The sequence below is a fragment of the Mustela nivalis genome (assembly GCF_964662115.1).
Source record: "Mustela nivalis genome assembly, chromosome: 18".
NCBI lineage: Eukaryota > Metazoa > Chordata > Mammalia > Carnivora > Mustelidae > Mustela > Mustela nivalis.
The window spans coordinates 17,787,886-17,808,517 of record NC_139037.1 but is presented as its reverse complement, the minus strand read 5'-3'; the positions used below and the strand labels follow the sequence as shown (position 1 = coordinate 17,808,517).

At 42.7% G+C, this 20,632-nt stretch overlaps 1 protein-coding gene and 1 long non-coding RNA gene across 5 annotated transcripts in view; one reads left to right on the top strand and one right to left on the bottom strand.

Annotated features, from left to right (window-relative positions):
* Positions 1–2,791: 2,791 nt before the first annotated feature.
* Positions 2,792–6,938, bottom strand: LOC309853625. Its single transcript, XR_014305836.1, has 3 exons — positions 6,348–6,938; positions 4,357–4,687; positions 2,792–4,129 (listed from the first exon to the last, which is right to left on the bottom strand). It is a non-coding gene; the product is annotated as an uncharacterized lncRNA (long non-coding RNA).
* CTCF (CCCTC-binding factor) overlaps positions 5,030–20,632 on the top strand; it is a 57,467-nt gene continuing 41,864 nt past the window's right edge. For 2 of the 4 annotated variants that reach the window (XM_082711915.1, XM_082711913.1), the window contains exons 1-3: positions 5,030–5,786; positions 10,256–10,367; positions 11,631–11,743. The gene's annotated coding sequence lies outside the window, so the exon portion shown is untranslated. The remainder of the gene's footprint in view (positions 5,787–10,255; positions 10,368–11,630; positions 11,744–20,632) is intronic. The other 2 variants (XM_082711916.1, XM_082711914.1) reach the window with 2 other exon arrangements.

Genomic DNA, 20,632 nt, shown 5'->3' with positions numbered 1-20,632 from the left:
CCTCCACTGTTGATTTTCTTGCTTAAAAAAAGTTTAAACACACACACATAAATGATCATAATAATTGCGGACTTCACATGGGTCAATGGGGAAACCAAGAAAGATCTTGTAAATAGAATTGTTTCCTGAGAATTACAGCACAAAATACACCTTTCCAAGAAAGAATGGCTCTTGGGGTACCTGGGTGGCTCAGTGGGTTAAGCCTCTGCCTTCAGCTGGGGTCATGATCTCAGGGTCCTGGGATTGAGCCCCATATCAGGCTCTCTGCTCAGAGGGGTGCCTGCTTCACCCTCTCTCTCTCTGCCTGCCTTTCTGCCTACTTGTGTTATCTCTCTCTCTCTGTTAAATAAATAAATAAATAAATAAATAGAATCTTAAAAAAAAAAGAAAAGAAAGAAAGAATGGCTCTCAAGCCAAGGAAAGCCTAATCAGTTACTGATTCTGTTAATGACTCTAGAAAGACTGTGTCCACCAGAAGGATGATTTGGGAGTGAAGAAGCATAAAAATAAAATAATAATTTACCTTTTTGTAAGATTACAAAATCAGTAAGTTACATTTTTTGTAAGATTACTGGTGTCTAGAATTATGCCAAGAACCGTACTTGTGTTTTCTTGTTTAATCCTGTGCGAAGTACAATTATCATCCTATCTTACAGTGAAGAAATCTACAGTTGTTACAATTCACCCAAGATCACACAACCAGTAAAGAGCCAAGATTAAGACTCAAATCCTGGACAGTCTGACTCTAGCATCCAGAGACAGTGAGAGTAAACATTTACGTTACATAATTTACATTTCTTTTTTTTTTTTTTTAAGATTTTATTTATTTGACAGAGAGAGAGAAATTACAAGTAGGCAGAGAAGCAGGCAGAGAGAGAGGAGGAAGCAGGCTCCCTGCGGAGCAGAGAGCCTGATGTGGGGCTTGATCCCAGGACCCTGGGATCACGACCTGAGCCGAAGGCAGAGGCTTTAACCCACTGAGCCACCCAGGCGCCCCTATAATTTACATTTCTTAATCTAATTGACTGCTCACCAAGCTTTCTAGTAATTTGGCTTCCCAGGAGGCTCTTCTGTAGGGAAAGAACATGCCTTGTGCCAGCTCCAGGACACTGCCCACTTGCCAGTTGGTAAAGCAGCACTCTGCTTTATCCACCAAGCTCCTGTGAACCTGACAAGTCCCTAAGGAAGAAATACACTCTTAGGATACAGTCTGCATTTCTTGTCTTGCCTGTGAGGCTGAGCACCACATCCTGGAACGTGGTGACGTCACTAATGCCATGTAGTAAGCCTACAGCCCCAGCTGATAATGCCCTGAACTCCTGCGGCCTACAAACCTTAGAATTCACATCAAGAATCTTCCTTAAATCACAGAGTGGTTTTAAATCACCACAGTTCTCATTGGTGAGGTAGTCTGGAGTAGCACTGCAGGGAACAACTCTGTCCTTATTTTTATCATCCCAGTGGTTTCATAGGCTCTCGTCATATTGCTTTTCACACTCAGCTTGTTTCTGTCCAGGCTGAAACATCCTATCCTTTTGTCTTGCTTCTCCATTTCTTGGTCTTAGAGTCAATTCCATGAAGTAGGACATATCCCTGTTTCCTACAAGGAGAAGAAAACACTTCCTCTTGTCCCTTTCTAGTGATCCTTCAGCATTTCCTCAGCCCTGGGTCAGAATAGTACCTAGGATCTTTTTCTTCAGAAAGCAGGCTCCAAGGCCACTTGGACCCCACTCTTGGTTTCTAACTGATGCCTCAGAGGTCATACAATTGAGAGTTCTTTTTTTCTTTTTAAAGATTTATTTATTAGAGAGGAAGCAAGTGAGCATACATGGGGAGCAGAGAATCTTTAACCAGACTTTCCACTGAGTGCTGAGCAGAGAGCCCCATGCAGGCTTGATCTCACGACTCATGAAATCACCACCTAAGCAGAAACTGAGTCAGACGCTCAACAGACTGAGCCACCCAGGTGCCCCTAAAGATTTTCTTTTCTTTCTTTTTTTTTTTTTTTAAAGATTTTATTTATTTATTTGACAGAGAGATCACAAGTAGATGGAGAGGAAGGCAGAGAGAGAGAGAGAGAGGGAAGCAGGCTCCCTGCTGAGCAGAGACTCGATCCCAGGACCCTGAGATCATGACCTGAGCCGAAGGCATCAGCTTAACCCACTGAGCCACCCAGGTGCCCCTAAAGATTTTATTTTCAAGTAATCTCTACACCCAATGTGGGGCTCTAGCTTAGAACCCTGAGATAGAGAGTTGCATGTGCTACTGACTGAGCCAACCAGGTGCCCTTGATATAATTACTATAAATATAGTGGTCTTAGGCTGTTATAACAAAATAACCGCTGACTGGGTGACTTATAAACATTTATTGCTCACAGTTCTGGAGGCTGGGTAGTCCAAGATCAAGGTACCAACATGGCTGCATTCTGATGAAGGCCCTCTTCTTGGTTCATAGCCGTTGCCTTCTGGCTGTGTCCTTAACATGGGGGAAGGGACCAGGGATCTCCATGCAGCCTCTTTTATAAGGCACTTATCCAATCTGTGAGGGTTCCACCCTCATCACTTAGGTACCTCCTAAAGGCCCCACCTACTAATATCACATTGAGCATTAGGATTTCAAATATGAATTTTGAGAGGGACACAAATATTCAGGCCATGGCAGCTGTAAATATCATTGTAAATATAGTTTAAGTTTTTTCCATCTAAGTACACTGACTTATATTTGCCTATATTAAAGCTTTAGAAAACATTCTTATAGCTTACTCTTAAAGATAAGGAAGATGGTCTGAAGTAGTCTTATAGTAAGTTTATTAATCAGATTATTAAAGATGTTAGAAAGAAAAAGAAGCTAAGAATTTAAGCGCAAGTCAGCCTTGTTCCTAGTACACAGTTCCTAGGTACACCAGGAGGTCTCTGGGGTGGAGCACTAAAGAAATTGCAAGATGCAAATATTCCAGAGTAATTTCCCCTAAGTTTGCCTTTTCTTTACTTTTGAGCCCTCTGGTATACATAAGAGACAAATGGGATAATTTGGTTTCTAGAAAAAGGGATCACAGGTAAATTTTCCAAATAGTCACACATTTCTAGAATATTAAGTGATTAATAAGGCAAGTACCTGAGATCAGGAATCAGAAAACTTGGACCCTGGTGTTAAGAAACCAAATTATCTCTTTTCTGCATGTCTGTACCCAAGCAGCTAAATATTGCTGGAAAAAAAACACATATTGCCGAACTGATTTAACTTTAAATTCATGATTACAAACTTCAAATGGATACCCAATATTGCCAGTCCTACATACCCAATGTAGGCAGTCCTACTAGGAAAGTTGTAAGCTTGCTCCTCCCACCCTCACCAGCATTTGCACTGATCTTCACCTTTATTACCTTAATTATCAGAGTGGAAGCATCCTGTTCCTAAGGTCAGTCCTCCCAGTTTCCTTATAACCTGTCATGGATTTCACTCCTATATAGGTCAAGCAAGCCTTCTCTCTCCTGTATCACACCCAATGGCACATAAACATGCTCCAGAATCCTGCCATGTTTTAAAACATCTCCTCCCTTGACCCCGGATCTTTCCACAGTTATCCCTAAAGTTTTGCTCCCTTCACAGCAAAACTTCTTTCCACAGTTATCCCTAAAATTATCCCTAAAGTTAACTTTCCACAGTTATCCCTAAAGTTTGCTCCCTTCACAGCAAAACTTCTCATGTTGCCTACATATGCTCTATTTCCTTACTTTTCCATTCATTCTCAACCCATCCTAATGAGGTCAAAATCTCTTGATTTACACCACGAATCAAGCCAAATTCGCCAATGATAGTCTCCATTGAATTCCAAGGTGACCAATCCAATAGCCCTGTCTCTGGCCCAAGTTGACCTCGCAGCATTACTAGACATGGCTGACCACTCCCCCCCACCTAAACGTTCTCTGCCCTTGGATTCCAAATTCAACACGCTTGTGGATTTCTGTCTTCCTGGCTGCCCCCTTTCAGTTTTCTTCTTCATTATCCTATTTCCAAATGCGGAAATGTCTAGGATCTGGCCTTGGAATTTCTCTTCACTCTTTTCTCCAAGTGAAAGCCCACACACATATATATATAGTTTAATCCGTTCATGCAATTTAAAAACACCTGATTAGGGACGCCTGGGTGGCTCAGTTGGTTAAGCAGCTGCCTTCGGCTCAGGTCATGATCCCAGCGTCCTGGGATCGAGTCCCACATCGGGCTCCTTGCTTGGCGGGGAGCCTGCTTCTCCCTCTGCCTCTGCCTGCCACTCTGTCTGCCTGTGCTTGCTCTCGCTTCTCTCTCTATGACAAATAAATAAAATAATAATAAAATAAAATAAAATTTAAAAACACCTGATTAAGTTGCTACCACCTAAATATCTGAAGATTTTATATTACAAAAATCTAGATTTCTGATTCCCTTTTTCAACAAAACTCCCAGAATATCTGTCAATATTGGGCTGGCATCCTCATAATGGGAACAATCAGCTGAATGGAGCAGAAACTGTCCCGTTGATGCTGGCTTCGATTGTTATCCGTGATATCTAAGGTATGGGAGTTCAGAATACAGTCTTGAGTCAGATTCCTTCAAGTACCAAAGGCGCTCCTCCCTGGGTCACCAGAAAATCTTCCAGGCTGCGATGGGTGAACTTCTCTCTGGTTGGGTAGAATCCGCAGGTGCATCCTGGGGAGGGGAGGGACGACTGCACTTTAAGGGGCTGAATGGCACCGCCCACAAGAACTTCGCTCATCGAACCGAGATAAGAAGCGTAGGTTTTAAAATATAGCATTATATCACGCCAAATAAGAAAGTCACTTTGACAAAAGGCCGGTGTGGTCGTGTATAAGCATCAAATCTGGTCTTCTGTTGGGCCTTTCTTGGCTTAAGTGGACTGGTGACACCAAGGGAAAGCCCATGCCCTCTCCTCTTGCACCCCGTTTTAGGAGGCGGAGAGCTCCCTTAAAAGCCGCTGGGCAAGGACAGCCCTTCTCATCCTCGCGCCGCAGGCGCTGTACAGTTCTGAGGAGTTGGGAGTGTGTGGGGAACAACCGGCCTTAACGCGGTGGCGGGCTGCGGTGGGGAGCTGGGAGGGAGGGTCCGGCCCAGCTAGGGCGGAGACTTGGGCGGGGCCAGGCCCGAGAACCGCCTCAACCACACCGCCTAGCCCCCGCGCGCGCTTCCTCCAAACACCCTCCCTGCCTCCCCCAACCCCCCTTTACGGATTCGGGGCCGGAGACTGCGGCTGTAGAACCAGGTCAAACAAGCCTGGGATCCTGTAACGCCCAGAGGCGGCGGCCTCCGCCCAGGAAACCCCACCCAGCGGGAGCCCGGACGTCGCGGCGCCCGCAGAGCCCACGCGCGAGCGGGCGAGGGCGCGGGAGGGCGCGTGCGGCGTGACGCGACTCGCGGCGCGTCCCGTGACGCCATCGCGCCCGCTTTTGAAAGTTGGCGCCCGGGGCCGCCTCCCATGCTGCCCTGCGCCAACCCCTCCCCTCACCTTTCCTCCCCCGCCCTCCACTCGTCGCCCGGCCGGCCCCCCCACCCGTCCCTTCCCTTATCAGCACCCGCGGCCCCGGCAGCGCCGACGCAGGCGCACTGCACCGCGCCGCCGCCATTTTGTGTCCGAGCCTGTGGAGCGATTAAACCGTGCGCGGAGCTGCTTCTTTGGCGGCAGCGGCGGTGGCGGTAGCCGGTGCGGGTGCGCGGAGCTGGCCGGGGACGCCGGGTGGCCGGAGCGGTGGAGCGGCGGCGGAGCGGGCGCTGCAGGGGGTGTGGCGCGGAGGTAAGGGGGCCCGGGGTGGAGGAGGTTTCGCGGGCCGCCTCTAGGTGTCACGATGGGGCCGCTCCGGTCGGCGCTGGCTGCAGCCCGGCGCCAGCGCCGCCGCCGGGGGGTGTTTGTCTCCCTCTACCGTCCCTGCTGCGGCGCGGCCGCCGCCATTGCCCGTCGCCGCCGCGGCCCGGCCGACCCCCCACCCCCACAGCCGCCCGCTAGGCCTCCCTCCTGGCGGCGCGCTAGGCCTCCGGCGGCGGTGGCGGCCGCAGCAGCAGAGGCCCGCGCGCCGGCGACTCCATTTTCCTTCCTTTGTCTCTGCCCTCGAGGCCGGCTCTTGGCCCGACTGATTGCCCGGCCGCGGCCCGCCCTCTGCCCTCCGCCCCTCCCGCGGCGGGTGGCCGCAGCCGAAAGGCGATCTCTGCGTCCCGGCTCCGGCGCCCGCCTTGCTCTAGGGTCCCGACCCACTGCCGCCGCGCGCGCAGCCCGGTTTCCGTGTAGTATGGGTGTCGGGCCCTGGCCGACTCCTCTCCGGCTGCCCCTCCTCCAGCCTGCCCGGTCCCCGGAACCTACCCGGCCGCTCTGCGAGCGTACCCCTGCCGCTTGGCTGCTCCGCGGTCGCTCCCAGTCCGCGCGCCGCCGCCGCTGGTCTCCGTCTCCGCCGAGTGGCGCAGGCGGCGCTGCTGCGGCTGCGAGCAGAGGGACCCCAGAGCTGCCGAGAGCTCCCTCTGCAAGGCTGGCTGAGCTGCTCGCGCCTCGACGCTGCCTGAGCGGGCGGGGGGACGCGCGCTCGCCGCCCCCGCCGGGCCCGGCTGCGCCCCCAAACTCGCGGCCGGGCTCTTCGCTGGACCTGACCGGTGCGGTCCCCCACGGTGGGCGGAAGAGACTCGAGTTCCTCACCAAGTAGTTTTTCTACAGCCAGGATCGGACTCCACTTGTAGTGATAGCCTGACTTTGTGCGCTAAGAGATCTCAAAGGGATCAAAACTTAATTTCATTCTGATCTCAAGTGACGTGACAGATTACTGAATTCGGGATTATGGGGTGGCTAAATTGGATCAGGCGACCCTTTAGTTTCCTTCCCGCTTTAAAATGTCCTGACGCTAAATTAGTACAGTATTTAGTACCTGATGCTTTAGGGCTAGGCGAAGGCAGTTCTGCCTCGGGATTGTGCAACCCGATCTAAAGCGCCAGTACGGCAGAATGAATTTATTCTTGACTCCACTGGTAATTTGCCCATATGCTGAAATATGAGGGTTGATGTTGTAATTGAATCCTGGGTCACTAGTTGCAGTTGGTTTATAAATATCTACGCCTAATGTAACTACTCTTTAGTGGCTGACTTCCTGTAGCCCAGAGTTCAGCATTAAGTAAACATTCGCATAAGTAGTCTTCATGCTTTGAGTTTAAATCAACTAGGAAAGTTAAAAATCTACGTCCCCTATAGGCGGCAAAAGAAGTTAAACAGGGCACGTATACTAAATTTACTGTCCTTACCTGGTTTTTTGAATGATTAAAAAGCTTCCTGTCGAATTGCCATAGTTTTCTCTTTTCTGTTTTCCTGAAATGTTTGAGTACTTTATTGTAGTATCTGCAGTAGTTGATGTGTCAGCTCGGGTTGCGTTGGAGAGAGGAAGATCTTGATTAACTTTTTTTTTCTTTTTTCTTTTTTGAGGAAAGCTCTGTTAAGCTTATGAGGAAATTAAAACAGCCTGGTGCTAAGTGAAGTTGTCTGGTCTGCTGTGTGTAATCTCAGTCTGTAAGATTTTGCAGGAATCTGGCTCTATAAGAGAGTTTTTCAGTCCCCCCCCCCCCGGGGGGGGGGCCTTCAAAACGTTTCTTCTCCCCCCCTCCTCTCTGGTAAAAGTAAAATTGCACTAACAAATCCAGTATTGATGAAGTGTTAGGTTTAGGAATAGAGCCATGCTTAATTGTCTAATAAATTAGTCCATTTATGTAAGTTTTTGCATTCTTGACATTTTTGGTTTTTTCTTTTTGACATGTGGATGGCAGGTGGTCTGTTTTACTTAAAAAAGTAAGCTCTCTACGTGTTAAAGATTAAAATCCAGAAGATCTATGATTGATCCATGAGTAAAGCTTGTTTGCCCTGGTTAGTGTTGTGCTCCACAGACCATGTTTTGTTTCTTCATTCACTCCTGCCTTATTAAAGTCATCAGCGGCTTGGTCTTCCATATCATTCTCCTTGTTTTAATGGTATAGACTTTTTCTACAGAGTTACTATTCTTTGAGATTTCCTGTATGCCTGGGATTCATACTTTTTTTGGAAAATGAAATCTACAGAGAATAAATTGAGAATATAAGGTTACCCAAAGGACCTTATTACTTAAATCAGCAACGTGAGGAAGGTTACAGCAGTAATGTTTGCTCTCTTAAGAAAATATGGCTTATTTAAGAGGAACTGTAAAAGTCATCCTTAGGGGTCTGTCTATTCAACCAGCATAAGAAAACTTAGAAGCTGTAAAAGTCATTCTTAAGATGCATTCCAGTTCTAAGAGCTTTAGGGTTTTGCTTTAAACAGCACACAAAGTGAGGGAGTTCTTTTGGAGTGCAGAGGCGACCTGCCGCTGACTAGGGCCTCAAGGAGGAGTCCCGTGGCAGACACTTGCACAGTGGTGCCTGCTGGCAAAAAGTCTCCTCTAGAGACTGTTTTTTGTTTCTGTTTGGTTTTTTTTTTGGGGGGGGGGGGATGTGGAGTTTGTGTGTGTGTGGTTTGGTTTGGTTTGTTTGCTTGAGGGATGCTTCTGGCATCAAATTCACTCCCCCGCATCCATTTTATAGCCTCCATTTCATCTTTTTAAACCAGAAATTTAGTTGATCATCTGTCTACCTTATTTACCTATCTTGGTCCCAAATGACTTGAGACTTTTCTGCTAGGAATTAGGTCCTCTTCAAACAACTAAAATTTGTCATAATTTAATACTTTAAGAAAGAGCATACAGGTTTGGAAAGAACAATAATGGCAAATTATTAACAAATTAACAATAATGGCAGACCCAGGTTTGCAGTTGGATGTGTGGATTTGGCATACCATATTTGGTTTTCTAAACATCCCTGAACTTTAGTCACTATCCACAAATCTTCCCTGGGTAGTATCTTTGTGCATTTTCTTAGTGATCAATATTTGAGTGCAGAGATGTGACATTGCATATACACTGCTAATATGTACACCAAGCATAGTGATTTTTCCATGCTTGATCTTCATTTTTAGTCACCTTTAGAATGTTGAGGTAAATAAAATCTCATCTCCTTTGAGGCATGCTAGTAACAGTATATGGACTCCAATACAGAAGTGTTTGACTAGATATATTAATCCTCAGATCAAGTTGTAAATTGCTTCTCAGCAGAGACGACTTCTTTAGCTTTAAGTATTTTATCAGCTTGGTTTTATGGGCTTTAGTTAATTATGAGGTGGATTCCCTCCTAGTTTTACCTTATATGCCAAATTCTTTGGAAACTCTCAGTTCAAATTTAGCACTTTCACTTGGGAGTTTGTTTTCCTTCTTTCCTTCCCTCCAAGTAAGTTCCTCTGTACTGTTGCCTGAAGCTTGATAGTTCATTTATTTGTTATTTGGGGAGAGAATTATCAGCTAATAAACTATTTCATTGCTGTGCTGCTCGGAATTTCAAGTCAGTGAAAGCTTTCTCCGTTGTTATCTTATTAAACTGAAAAATACAGTCTTGTGGTGTAAACTAACTTAATCAGTAAAGCCAGTACTTGCTGAAGATAAGGAAATACACTGTTAAAGGACTATTACTATATAAGAATTTTTTGTCAGCTTGAATATATATATATATATATATATATATACACACACACACACATATGCCATTATTTGCTTGCAAGATCATAATGGGGTACTTATTTTTTTTTTTTTTAAGATTTTATTTATTTATTTATTTATTTAAAGTATTCTCTGTACCCAACTTGGGGCTCAAACCTAGAACCCTGAGGTTAAGAGTCATGTGCTGGGGCGCCTGGATGGCTCAGTGGGTTAAAGCCTCTGCCTTCCGCTCAGGTCATGATCTCAGGATCCTGGGATCCAGCTCTGCATCAGGCTCTCTGCTCAGCAGGGATCCTACTTCCCCCTCTCTCTCTGCCTGCCTCTGTGCCTACTTGTGATCTCTCTCTCTCTTTCTCTCTCTGCTAAATAAATAAATAAAATCTTTAAAAAAAAAAAAAAGTCATGTGCTCCACCAACTCAACCAGGCAAACATCCTCACTGGGGCATTTAGAAAAACAAATTACAGATCCTTTATCTATTAAGCAAATGTCTAAAAAAAGAAGTGTTTTATTGGCTTCATAGAATTTATGGAATGCCTCATTTAGTAACGTGACCTCTTAAGTATATTGTTTCTTAACCAGTTTTATCCGTTTTCATCTTGCCCTTATTTTGCTTTTCATGTTACATGTGCATTAGTGTATATTTGGTATTGATAAAATTATTTGTGTTTCTGTTTTAGAATGATCACAGATCTGGAGCCAAAGAACAAGATGCACTAGTGGACAAATTGCTAACCAAGGGCTTGAGAGTTCTGTTTTCCCTCCTCAAACTGACTTTGCAGTCACGGAGAGGTAAATACTCTTTCCATTTCTTGGTCTTGGGAGTAGTAAATCCTTTCTGGGGTTGGAGGATTTGCTATATTGTTTCTTGGGTATAGGAGATGCAGGACAGTGGGTGACTGAGGGCATACAGGTTTTATAGTCAGAATCCTTGGTTTGGAACTGCACTGCCATATATACTAGCTGGGTGACACTGAGCAAGTTACTTAAACTCTCTCCTCCTATGGTCCCCATTTGAGAGAGAACAATACCAATTACAGAGGCCATTTTCCAAGTTGATGAGAATGTGCATAAAGCATTAAGTACTATCCTGAGTGTTTACATAGGAAGACCCCAGGAAATGGTTGTTTTTCGGCAGAAACCCTTGGAATGTATTTTTTGACTATTAGCAAATAACCTCAAAAGTCCATGGCCCAAAGCAATTTGAAATTTTGATGGAATCCTGTCCTTGGGGAAATAGATCTTAGATAAAAGTGGTCTTAGTTAACTTGAGTTAGCCTAGCTGATGACCCATTTTTGCATCAGTTACAGTCTTTATGAATAGCTTTTAAAAAACATTTTAAAGTATCACTTAAAATTTACTGTAATCTACAATTTCTGTTATAAAATGTCATGGTCATCATAGTGAACTTGAAACAGGCCTTACAAGTGTTGAGATCTGCTAGGCTTTGGAATCTTATTAAAAAAAAGTGGGGTTCTGGGTAGGAAAATTACCTCTTCTGAGGCTATCAGAAGGCACATCTTTCTTATCCCCTTGAAGATGTGAAAATGTTTTAAAACTGTGAAAATAGTTTAATTGCCCTTGTGTAAGAAGAGCAAAAGAGTGAGGTGGGAATTAGAAATGCTGACATTAGATAAGTTTATGTGAATGAATCATCTAAGTGACGGCTACTAAGATTTTTCTTACAAGCTGTGCCTGGAGCAAATAGAGAGGAGGAAGGGAACAGGAGTGAAAGCTCTACTATTCTTCTTCACATGTCTGTTTTCCGTGATCAGCTTGGTATATTGATAGATGGGAAGGAGAAGGTCTGTGTGCTAGTATTCTGTCACTCCAAAAATAATTTGTACCCTGCAGGGTTTTTTAGGAGTGTTGACACAGCGTACATATTAATGAGTGCTAAAAGAAAAACATTACTGATTTTAAAAGCTGTATAGAAAACTACTGATGAGAGTTTGGGGAATGGGGTTGTAGGAACATGTTGGTCACTTTTAAGTGTTATGGCTATTTAATTGTTTAGATCCCTGTTTCTCAAACTGGGATATGAATACCCTTAGGGTACAAAGTGGTATGATTCCGGGGTACTTGAAGTCACAAGATAAACATGACCCATCTTCTTGGAGCTTCAATTGTGCTCATTGAGGGGGCGGTGAGTTAAGTAATTTGACTGGTAAGTAATTTTTTAATTTTTACATTAAAACAAATACATGTTTTAGGATCAGAATAGGAACTCTGTATGATTTACATAACACAGATTTTCAACAAAGTGGGTCATGAGTACCTGGCGATAAGAATTGCTTTTTGTATAGGTACTAAAATTGAAATACTTTCATTTTAGTATTCAAGAAGCAATACTTTTGAGCTCTAGAACAGCTCTATCATCCAGCTCCTTACTTTGTTCCCTGTAGTATTGTACTGTGGCATATAGATGTTAAATTGTTTTAAATGGTGCTTGTTGGCTTGTGTGCGTGTTCCTGCGCATGTCCAACATGCACAAGAGCTGTGCACAGATTGGGAGGCAGTTCTAGACGGCTGGATGAAGTCAGAAATATTAAGACCATTCCAATGGCCTAAGAATTATAATTTTAAAATAAAGCAATGAGCAAAATCAGATCTAAAATTGTAAATTCTACAAAAGAGAATTTTGAAAGCAAATACCACATTAACTAAAGCATAATTAACAATTTATACAGATTTTGTTATTACTCCCCCATTCAAGTTGTCAAGTACTCAGAGTCATAATAAAATGGCTAAGTATTAAGCTTGTAGAACTTGTGACTTCTAAGACAGTTATTCAGAAGCATCTAAACTGTTTTGTGTCTTGTAGAATTACTAAGTATTGTTACTGGTGTATTGGTCTTAATAGAAGTGGCATAATAATTATATTTTCTGTCTTTATAATATCTGTATTTTGAGTACAAGTTTTATATTTGAACCTAATTTGTTCTAGATACAATGGAATGTGACTTTCTCTGAAACATATTTGAATTGGATCAACCAGATGTTTAGACATGCTCTAAATATTTATACTGTTCATCGAACACTTGTAATGTGTTCATTCAATTTTTGAACACTTGCCTTTCTACTTTGCATCAGACACTGCATTAAGTATTGGGGATTTGAAGATGAATAAGAAAAAAATTGTTTTCCAGAGGGTCTTGAGTATAGGGCAAGAGATTAGTAAATAAGTGTTATTTGTGCTCTGATAAAAGTGTGTTTTGTGATGCAGGGAGGATAGTCAGTTACAGGAGTTGGTGAAGGATGTTGAGAAAGGCTTTCTGGAAGAGAAACCCTGATGTAGGTATATGAGCAAATTCAAAAGGAACGTAAACTTTGACTTTAATCCTATTAGAGGACCAAGGTTTAGTGCAGTTTAATAGCTATAGGGCCTTGAGCAAGTCCATTAGGGGTAATTTCCATGTGCCTTTTCACATTGGTAAAATGACAGGCTTATGGCAGTTAAATGTATTGTTGGGGGAAATATATATATTTGTGTATATATATATATTTGTAACAGTAACTGTAATGTGCAATGTAAAGGTAAAGTGATGGATCTTTGGAATAGATGATCATTGTATATATTTTGCATTAAGCTACAGTGATAACCACCAGACTGTACAAAAATTATATGAACCAAGAAAATTGGGACTTTGTAAATGAGAAAATTATATCAGTCAAAATCTGTTGAGCAGTAGAGAAATCGATGTTAACAGGGCCACACCCCATGTTGGGAGTGATGTTTGACAACCATAAAAAGAAACCATTGGGAATACTATTAACCAGCAAAATGCTAATAAAGTTTGTTAGGTGGGGTTTTTTTTTTTTGAGATTTATTTATTTATTTGACAGAGACAATAGGGAGAGAGGGAACACAAGCAGGGGGAGTGGGAGAGGAAGAAGCAGGCTTCCCGCTGAGCAGGGAGCCCTATGTGGGGCTCGATCCCAGGACCCTGGGGTCATAACCTGAGCTGAAGGCAGACGCTTAATGACTGAGCCACCCAGGCGCCCCATGATTTTTTTTTTTTTAATATAGTTCACAAAAATTGTTATGGAATAAAAGTAAAAATACCCGAACTAGGCACAGCAAGAACTCAGTAAGTAATTGAATGAATAAATGCCTAGGAAAAAGACTAAACAGACATGGAAACATTGGTCAAAATAAAATAAAAAACTAGTAGTGCAAGATTGGCTAGCTCTGGGGTAACTTTTCCTGGTTTTGTATAGTTTGTATAACATCTTGTAGTGCAAATAAATTTTCCTTTTTTTTTTTTAATTACCGCAATTTGGGAATGACCATATTTGATAATGGGAGAATGATTAAATATGAGTATCTGTATAATAGGATGTCATGCAACCATTGTATTATGTATAGTAACATATTGAAAGGGAGAGATTTGAGACATATTTCATAAAGCAGATTATCAAATAGTATGCACAGATACGTGTGTGTGTATATAGGGAGGGGACTATGGATATAAACCAGAACATTTATATAAAACCTATAGGGGCGCCTGGGTGACTCAGTTGGGTAAGTGTCTGCCTTTAGCTTAGGTCATGATCCCAGAGTCCTGGGATCGAGCCCCATGTTGGGCTTCCTGCTCAGTGGGGAGTCTGCTTTTCTCTCTCTCTCCCTTTGCCCCTCCCCCTGCTTGTATGCTCTCTCTCACTCACTCTCTTTCTTAAATAAATAAGATCTTTAAAAAAAATTAACCTATAGATGTATATTCTTGGTGATACGAGTTTTCTCATACTTACATGTTTTATATAATTTTTAAAGGGAAAAGGAATACAGTACAGTAGGAAGTAGTAGGAAGAAACTTTTTGATAAATATAGTGAAATAATAAAAGGCATTTTTGTCTAGTTTACTCTGGCAGTGAAGTCTAGATTTGAGTGGATTCAAAGCCTTGCCAGAACACTGTTGCAGAAGTGCAGGAAGGAAGGAGGCTACCGGCAGCCATGCTCTGCCCAAGTGTCAGAAGAAATTGAGGTTGCAGAGGCAAGTCTTAGAACTTTCCTCACTTACATTTGGTCCTAAACTTTTTTTTATATCATCTGAATAATGTTTAGTTTCATTCTTTAGAAGAGTCTAATAATTAAAGAACTGTAGTAAAACCTAAAGAACTCTTACTTTCTTTCCACAGAGATAAACACTATTAATACTTTGGTGTGTTCCTCTTTGGGTTTTTTTCCCTTCACTTTCGTAAATGGGCATGTATATTATAATACAGTTTGGTGTTTGGGGTGTTTGTTTGTTTGATTAGAGAAGGTAGGAAAGAGGGAGAGAGAATCTCAAGCAGGCTCCACACCCAGCACAGAGCCTGAGTCAGGGCTCAGTTTCACAACTCTGAGATCATGACCTGAGCTGAAATCAAGAGTGGGTCACTTGACAGACTGAACTACCCAGGCGCCCCTGTATAATACAGTTAAAGACAAAATGTAATTGTTCTATATAAGTATTTTGTAACTACTACATTAAATAAAAACGCATGGGCAGAATATTTCAAACAGTACAAAATGTGCAGTGGAAAGTAGTAACTTCTTTCCACCTCTGATCCCTCAGTTTACTTCTCCAGAGGTAATAAATATTAATTTTTCATATAACCTTCCAGAGAAAATTCTGTGCATGCATAAACATATGTGTTTCTGTATCCTTTTTTAAAAAAATACAGGTGGTCGAATACTATACACAGTTCTGGACATTTGAGTTGTTTTCAGTCTTGCTGTTAGAGAAGGATGTTCTAGTCGATATCCTTGCATACACCTTTTTGGGCATTTGTACTAGTGTATTCATAGGATGAATTCATAGCAGTTTAATTGCTTGTATATTCCTGGAGAGGCAGGAGGAGAGAAGCCTAGAAAGTTCTGCGTACTGAAAGCAGTTTAGTGTGATTAGAGCAGAGTGTATGGGGCTGGATGCAGATCTGCTGAAAGGTCCTTCAAGAACCCCATAGTCTAAGTGAAAGAGTGTAGACTTCATCTTATAGGGGAGGCTTCAGAATTGAAGTGTCCTTGCTGGTAATAAATTTCCATCTTAGAAATCTTTGTCCACTGTGTGAAAAATGGTGGTAAGGAAGTAAGAGGGGAGCAGGGGAACTAGTTGAGAGGCCATCACATCTGTCCAGGCAAGATGTTAAAACCTGCCTGGCTTAAGGTAGGGGATCCCACCAGAAATAATATTTGTGGGGTGCCTGGGTGGCTCAGTGGGTTAAGCCTCTGCCTTCAGCTCAGGTCATGATCTCAGGGTCCTGGGATCGAGCCCCGCATCGGGCTCTCTGCTCAGCAGGGAGCCTGCTTCCCTCTCTCTCTCTCTCTCTCTGCCTGCCTCTCTGCCTACTTGTGATCTCTCTCTGTCAAATAAATAAATAAAATCTTTAAAAAAAAAAAGAAATAATATTTGTATAGTTTTATTTATTTCATTTTGTTAAGCTAAGTTGGAATCCTATTCTGCATCCTCTTTTGTACTCTTTCTTCGTGTTACATGTTATGAACATTTTCCCCATCAGATACCCTATGTTATCTCAAATTACTAGGAATCTGCTTCCTTATTGCTGATTGTTAAGTTTTCTAACCTGTTCCTTTGGGGATAAGTCTCTCGGTTTTGGCCCTCATTTTTTGCCTCTCATACTTCATCTCTCTGCTTCCCATTATTTGAATTATTTCTACTAAGGGAGTAAATGGACTTTGGGGCACCTGGGTAGCTCACTGTGGTTAAGCCTCTGCCTTCGGCTCAGGTCATGATCTCAGGGTCCTGGGATGGAGCCTGGCAACAGGTCTTTAGCTCAGCAAGGAGCCTGTTTCCCCCTCTCTCTGCCTGCCGCTGTGCCTATCTCTCACTCTCTGTCAAATAATAAAATCTTTAAAAAAAAAAAAAGAGTGAATGGACTTTGAGTAAGAGCCACATTAATTGGACATTTGAATGCATAGATTTGAGAAGTCTAATAACTACTCAGAGTCCTTTTCTGATTCTGTTCTTGACTGTTCTCAGTGGAAGATACTTGCTGATTTAGTGACTTTTAGGTAAGGGTGCATCTTAGCTGATGCTAAGAGTGCTAAGTTGATTATCCTATCAAGTATATAGCTATGGCTTTCAGCATTTTTCACACTAAAATTAAATCCCCTGCTTAAGAAAGGTAGCAAATAGAGTCCTAAAATGTCCTAGATTGGTAAGGGCTTTTGAAGAGCAGATGTCTTGATGTTCTGTGTGCAGGGAGAGTTGGTGGAGTGGGAGGGGCGGGGTTGGTATACAATTTTATACCTTGACTTTGAGCGGCCTTTCTAGGTTAAAACACATCCTATTGGAGGGAGGAAGGAGCCAGTCTGGTAGATGGAATCTAATGTTTGCAGTGTTTTTGGCTGACACAAAGGTTCCTCATTAAATTTCTTGCACTTCAGGGGTGCCTGGGTGGCTAAGTCAGTTAAGCATCTGACTCTTGGTTTTGGCTCAGGTCATGATCTCAGGATCCTGAGATGGAGCACTACATGGGGCTCCTTGGTGAGTGTGGCACCTGCTTAAGGTGCTCTTTCTCCCTTTCCCTCTCCTTTCCTGCCTTTAAGAAATTTCCTGGAGGGGCTCCAGGGGGGCTCAGCCATTAAGCTTCTGCCTTCAGCTTAGGTCATGATCCCAGGGTCCTGGGATCTAGCCCCACATCGGGTTCTCTGCTCAGCAGGAAGCCTGCTTCTCCCTGTCCAACTCCCCTTGCTTGTGTCTGTCTTCCTGTCAAATAAATAAAATTTTAAATTAAAAAAAATTTCTTGGGCTTCAGATGTAAATGGTACTAAGTAGGGTGGTGTACATTAGCCAGCCATCTTCTTCTAAATAGATTTTAGAGACTTCTTCCTGATTCTTGGTTATAGACAGGTGGACTGCAAAGCTAGGGAACTACCTTTTGCTCTATCCTTTTGTACACCTTTGCTGTATGCGTTTGTTAAAATTTCCTGACCTTTTTAGCTAGGAAGTGGGTGTACTTGATCCCTTCTTACCTATAAGGATGAATCTTAACTGATAACCTAAAAAAAAAAAAAAAAAATAGGATATTAAACTCAGATGAAATTATAAGTCATCTGGCAATCTTTTCATCTTACAGAAAACAAACCTGAGAGGCAGTGATTTTCCTGAGGTCATAGACATAGGACAAAGGCTTCTGCCTTTTTTTAACTTTTCCCCATACTGGCTCCAAATAGTCTCTGGGTTTCACAGAATATTCTACTACATTTGGTATTATAGATAGTTATTAGATAAATACTCATTTTTTTAGATCACTTTTTTTTTTTTAAGATTTTATTTTTTTGACAGAGATCACAAGTAGTCAGAGGAGCAGGCAGAGAGAGAGGGAGGAAGTAGGCTTCCTGCTGAGCAGAGAGCCCAATGTGGGGCTCGATCACAGGACCCTCTGGGATCATGACCTGAGCCGAAGGCAGAGGCTTAACCACTGAGCCACCCAGGTACCCCTAGATCACTTTTTTTTTTTTTTTTTTTTTTTTTAGATACTGCTTATTTATTTGACAGAGAAATCACAAGTAGGCAGAGAGAGAGTAGGAAGCAGGCTCCCTGCGGAGCAGAGAGCCTGATGTGGGGCTCGATCCCAGGACCCTGAGATCATGACCTGAGCCGAAGACAGAGGCCTAACCCACTGAGCCACCCAGGCACCCCTAGATCACTTTTTTCTTTTTTTTTTTTTTAAAGATATTTCTTATTTATTTGACAGAGAAATCACAAGTAGGCAGAGAGAGAGTAGGAAGCAGGCTCCCTGTGGAGCAGAGAGCCTGATGTGGGGCTCGATCCCAGGACCCTGAGATCATGACCTGAGCTGAAGGCAGAGGCTTTAACTCACTGAGCCACCCAGGCGCCCCGATCACATTTTTTTTTTTTTAAGATTTTATTTATTTATTTGACAGAGATCACAAGCAGGCAGAGAGGTGGGCAGAGCGGGAGAGGGGGAGCAGATTCCCCGCTGAGCAGAGAGCCCAATGTGGGGCTTGATCCCAGGACCCTGAGATCATGACCTGAGCCAAAGGCAGAGGCTTAACCCATTGAGCCACCCAGGCGCCCTAGATCTCTTTTGACAGAAATATAAATCCATGTATATTTCTAGAAAAAAACGATGGGAGGGACGTCTGGGTAGCTCCTTTGTTAAGCATCTGCCTTCGGCTTAGGTCATGATCCCAGGGTCCTGGGATTCAGCTCCTCCGCAAGCCTGTTCTTGCTCTCCCGCTCCCCCTGCTTGTGCTGCCTCTCTAGCTATGTCTCTCTCTGTCAAAAAATAAATAAAATCTTTAAGAAAAGGAAAAAACAGCATAAAGACTATACTTTGTTACTACCCTTGAATATAGTATACCAGTGCACTGGCATATGTTAGGTTTTTAAAGTTTTTTTGTTTTTTGTTTTTTGTTTTTTGTTTTTTTAAGATTTTATTTATTTATTTGTCAGAGAGAGAGTGAGTGAGAGCGAGCACAGGCAGACAGAGTGGAAGGAAGAGTCAGAGGGAGAAGCAGGCTCCCTGCGGAGCAAGGAGCCCGATGTGGGACTCGATCCCAGGACGCTGGGATCATGACCTGAGCCGAAGGCAGCCGCTCAACCAACTGAGCCACCCAGGCGTCCCTATATGTTAGGTTTTTAGTATGTGTCAGAATTTCTTTTTTAACATTGTCATCAACTTTAAAGGTTGTCCATGTATACACTGCATTATTAGACTCTAGACTCTGACCATCAGTAATACTAATGCTTGGTCTCCAGTACCAGCACTGTTTGGATTTGAGCTTATTTACTTCTTTCCTCGTAACTCAGGACTTCTTCTTAATCCTTCAGTCATTTCTCTTTGATAAGAACAAACCATTGTTGGAGGTCACTGTTGGTTAGCACCTATTTTTAGTATTGTCCAGTTGGGCCATTGAAAGTTATAAATTGTTTCAGCCCACTACTTTTTATTTCTCTATTAATTCTGGTATAACACCTCTGGCATGGCATGGTCATGATCATATATCACAGAGCAGGTATAAGATATTTTATATTCACAGAGGTTTGTTTGTAAGTATTCTATAATAGTGGAGGATACCAGGCGCCTGGGTGGCTCAGTGGGTTAAGCATCTGCCTTTGGCTCAGGTCGTGATCTCAAGGTCCTGGGATCAAGCCCCATATTGGGCTCTCTACACAGCCGGGAGCCTGCTTCCTCCTCTCTCTCTGCCTGCCTCTCTGCCTACTTGTGATCCCTCTCTGTGTTACATAAAGAAATAAAGAATCTTTAAAAAATTAATAAGATAATAGAGGGTACCCTAATTCCTTTCAGTATTTCTTGTGTCCCTGTTCTATTTATATCTTTAACTTTCTACTCCAATTAAAATTTTTTGTTGCGAATATATGTTGAAACTATAAAGTAATAGTGACATGGTTAGCTGTTTAGAATAGAATTTTTTTTTAAAGATTTTATTTATTTATTTGACAGAGATCACAAGTAGGCAGAGAGAAAGGAGGGCTCTCTGCTCCCAATTTGGGGCTCAATCCCAGGACCCTGAGATCATGACCTCAGCCAAAGGCAGAGGCCTTAACCCACTGAGCCACCCAGGCGCCCCTAGAATAAATTTTATCTTTTCTTTTTTTTCTTTCCATTTCCTTGTCAGACATGGTCTTTGATTCTTCTCTCCTTGTCATGTCTTTTGGGTATTTACAAATACATAATTTTCCCCACAGTTTCTTGGTTAAGCTTTTGCCTTTATCTCCTTTCCTGTATTTGTTTCCATGTTTTTAAGGAGTAGCCAAATTGACAAATTACTTGTTTTCATAAACTAATAATTAGTTTAAAGTAACATTCTATTTCTTTCATTGTTTAAACTTCTGTATGTCTCTGTTCCTATACATGTATATCCTTTTTCTGTTTTTCAGATTTCTTTTGTTCTATTGAGTAGCACTTTAGCTCTTATCCATACTTCATGCTACTACAGTGTTTACTCACTAAGAATATCTTACTTTTTTTTCAATATAACTGTTACTTGATTCTTGTTCAGAGACCTCATAATGCCATTTATTATCATTATTATGCCTTTAGTATGGGTAAACGTTGTTAA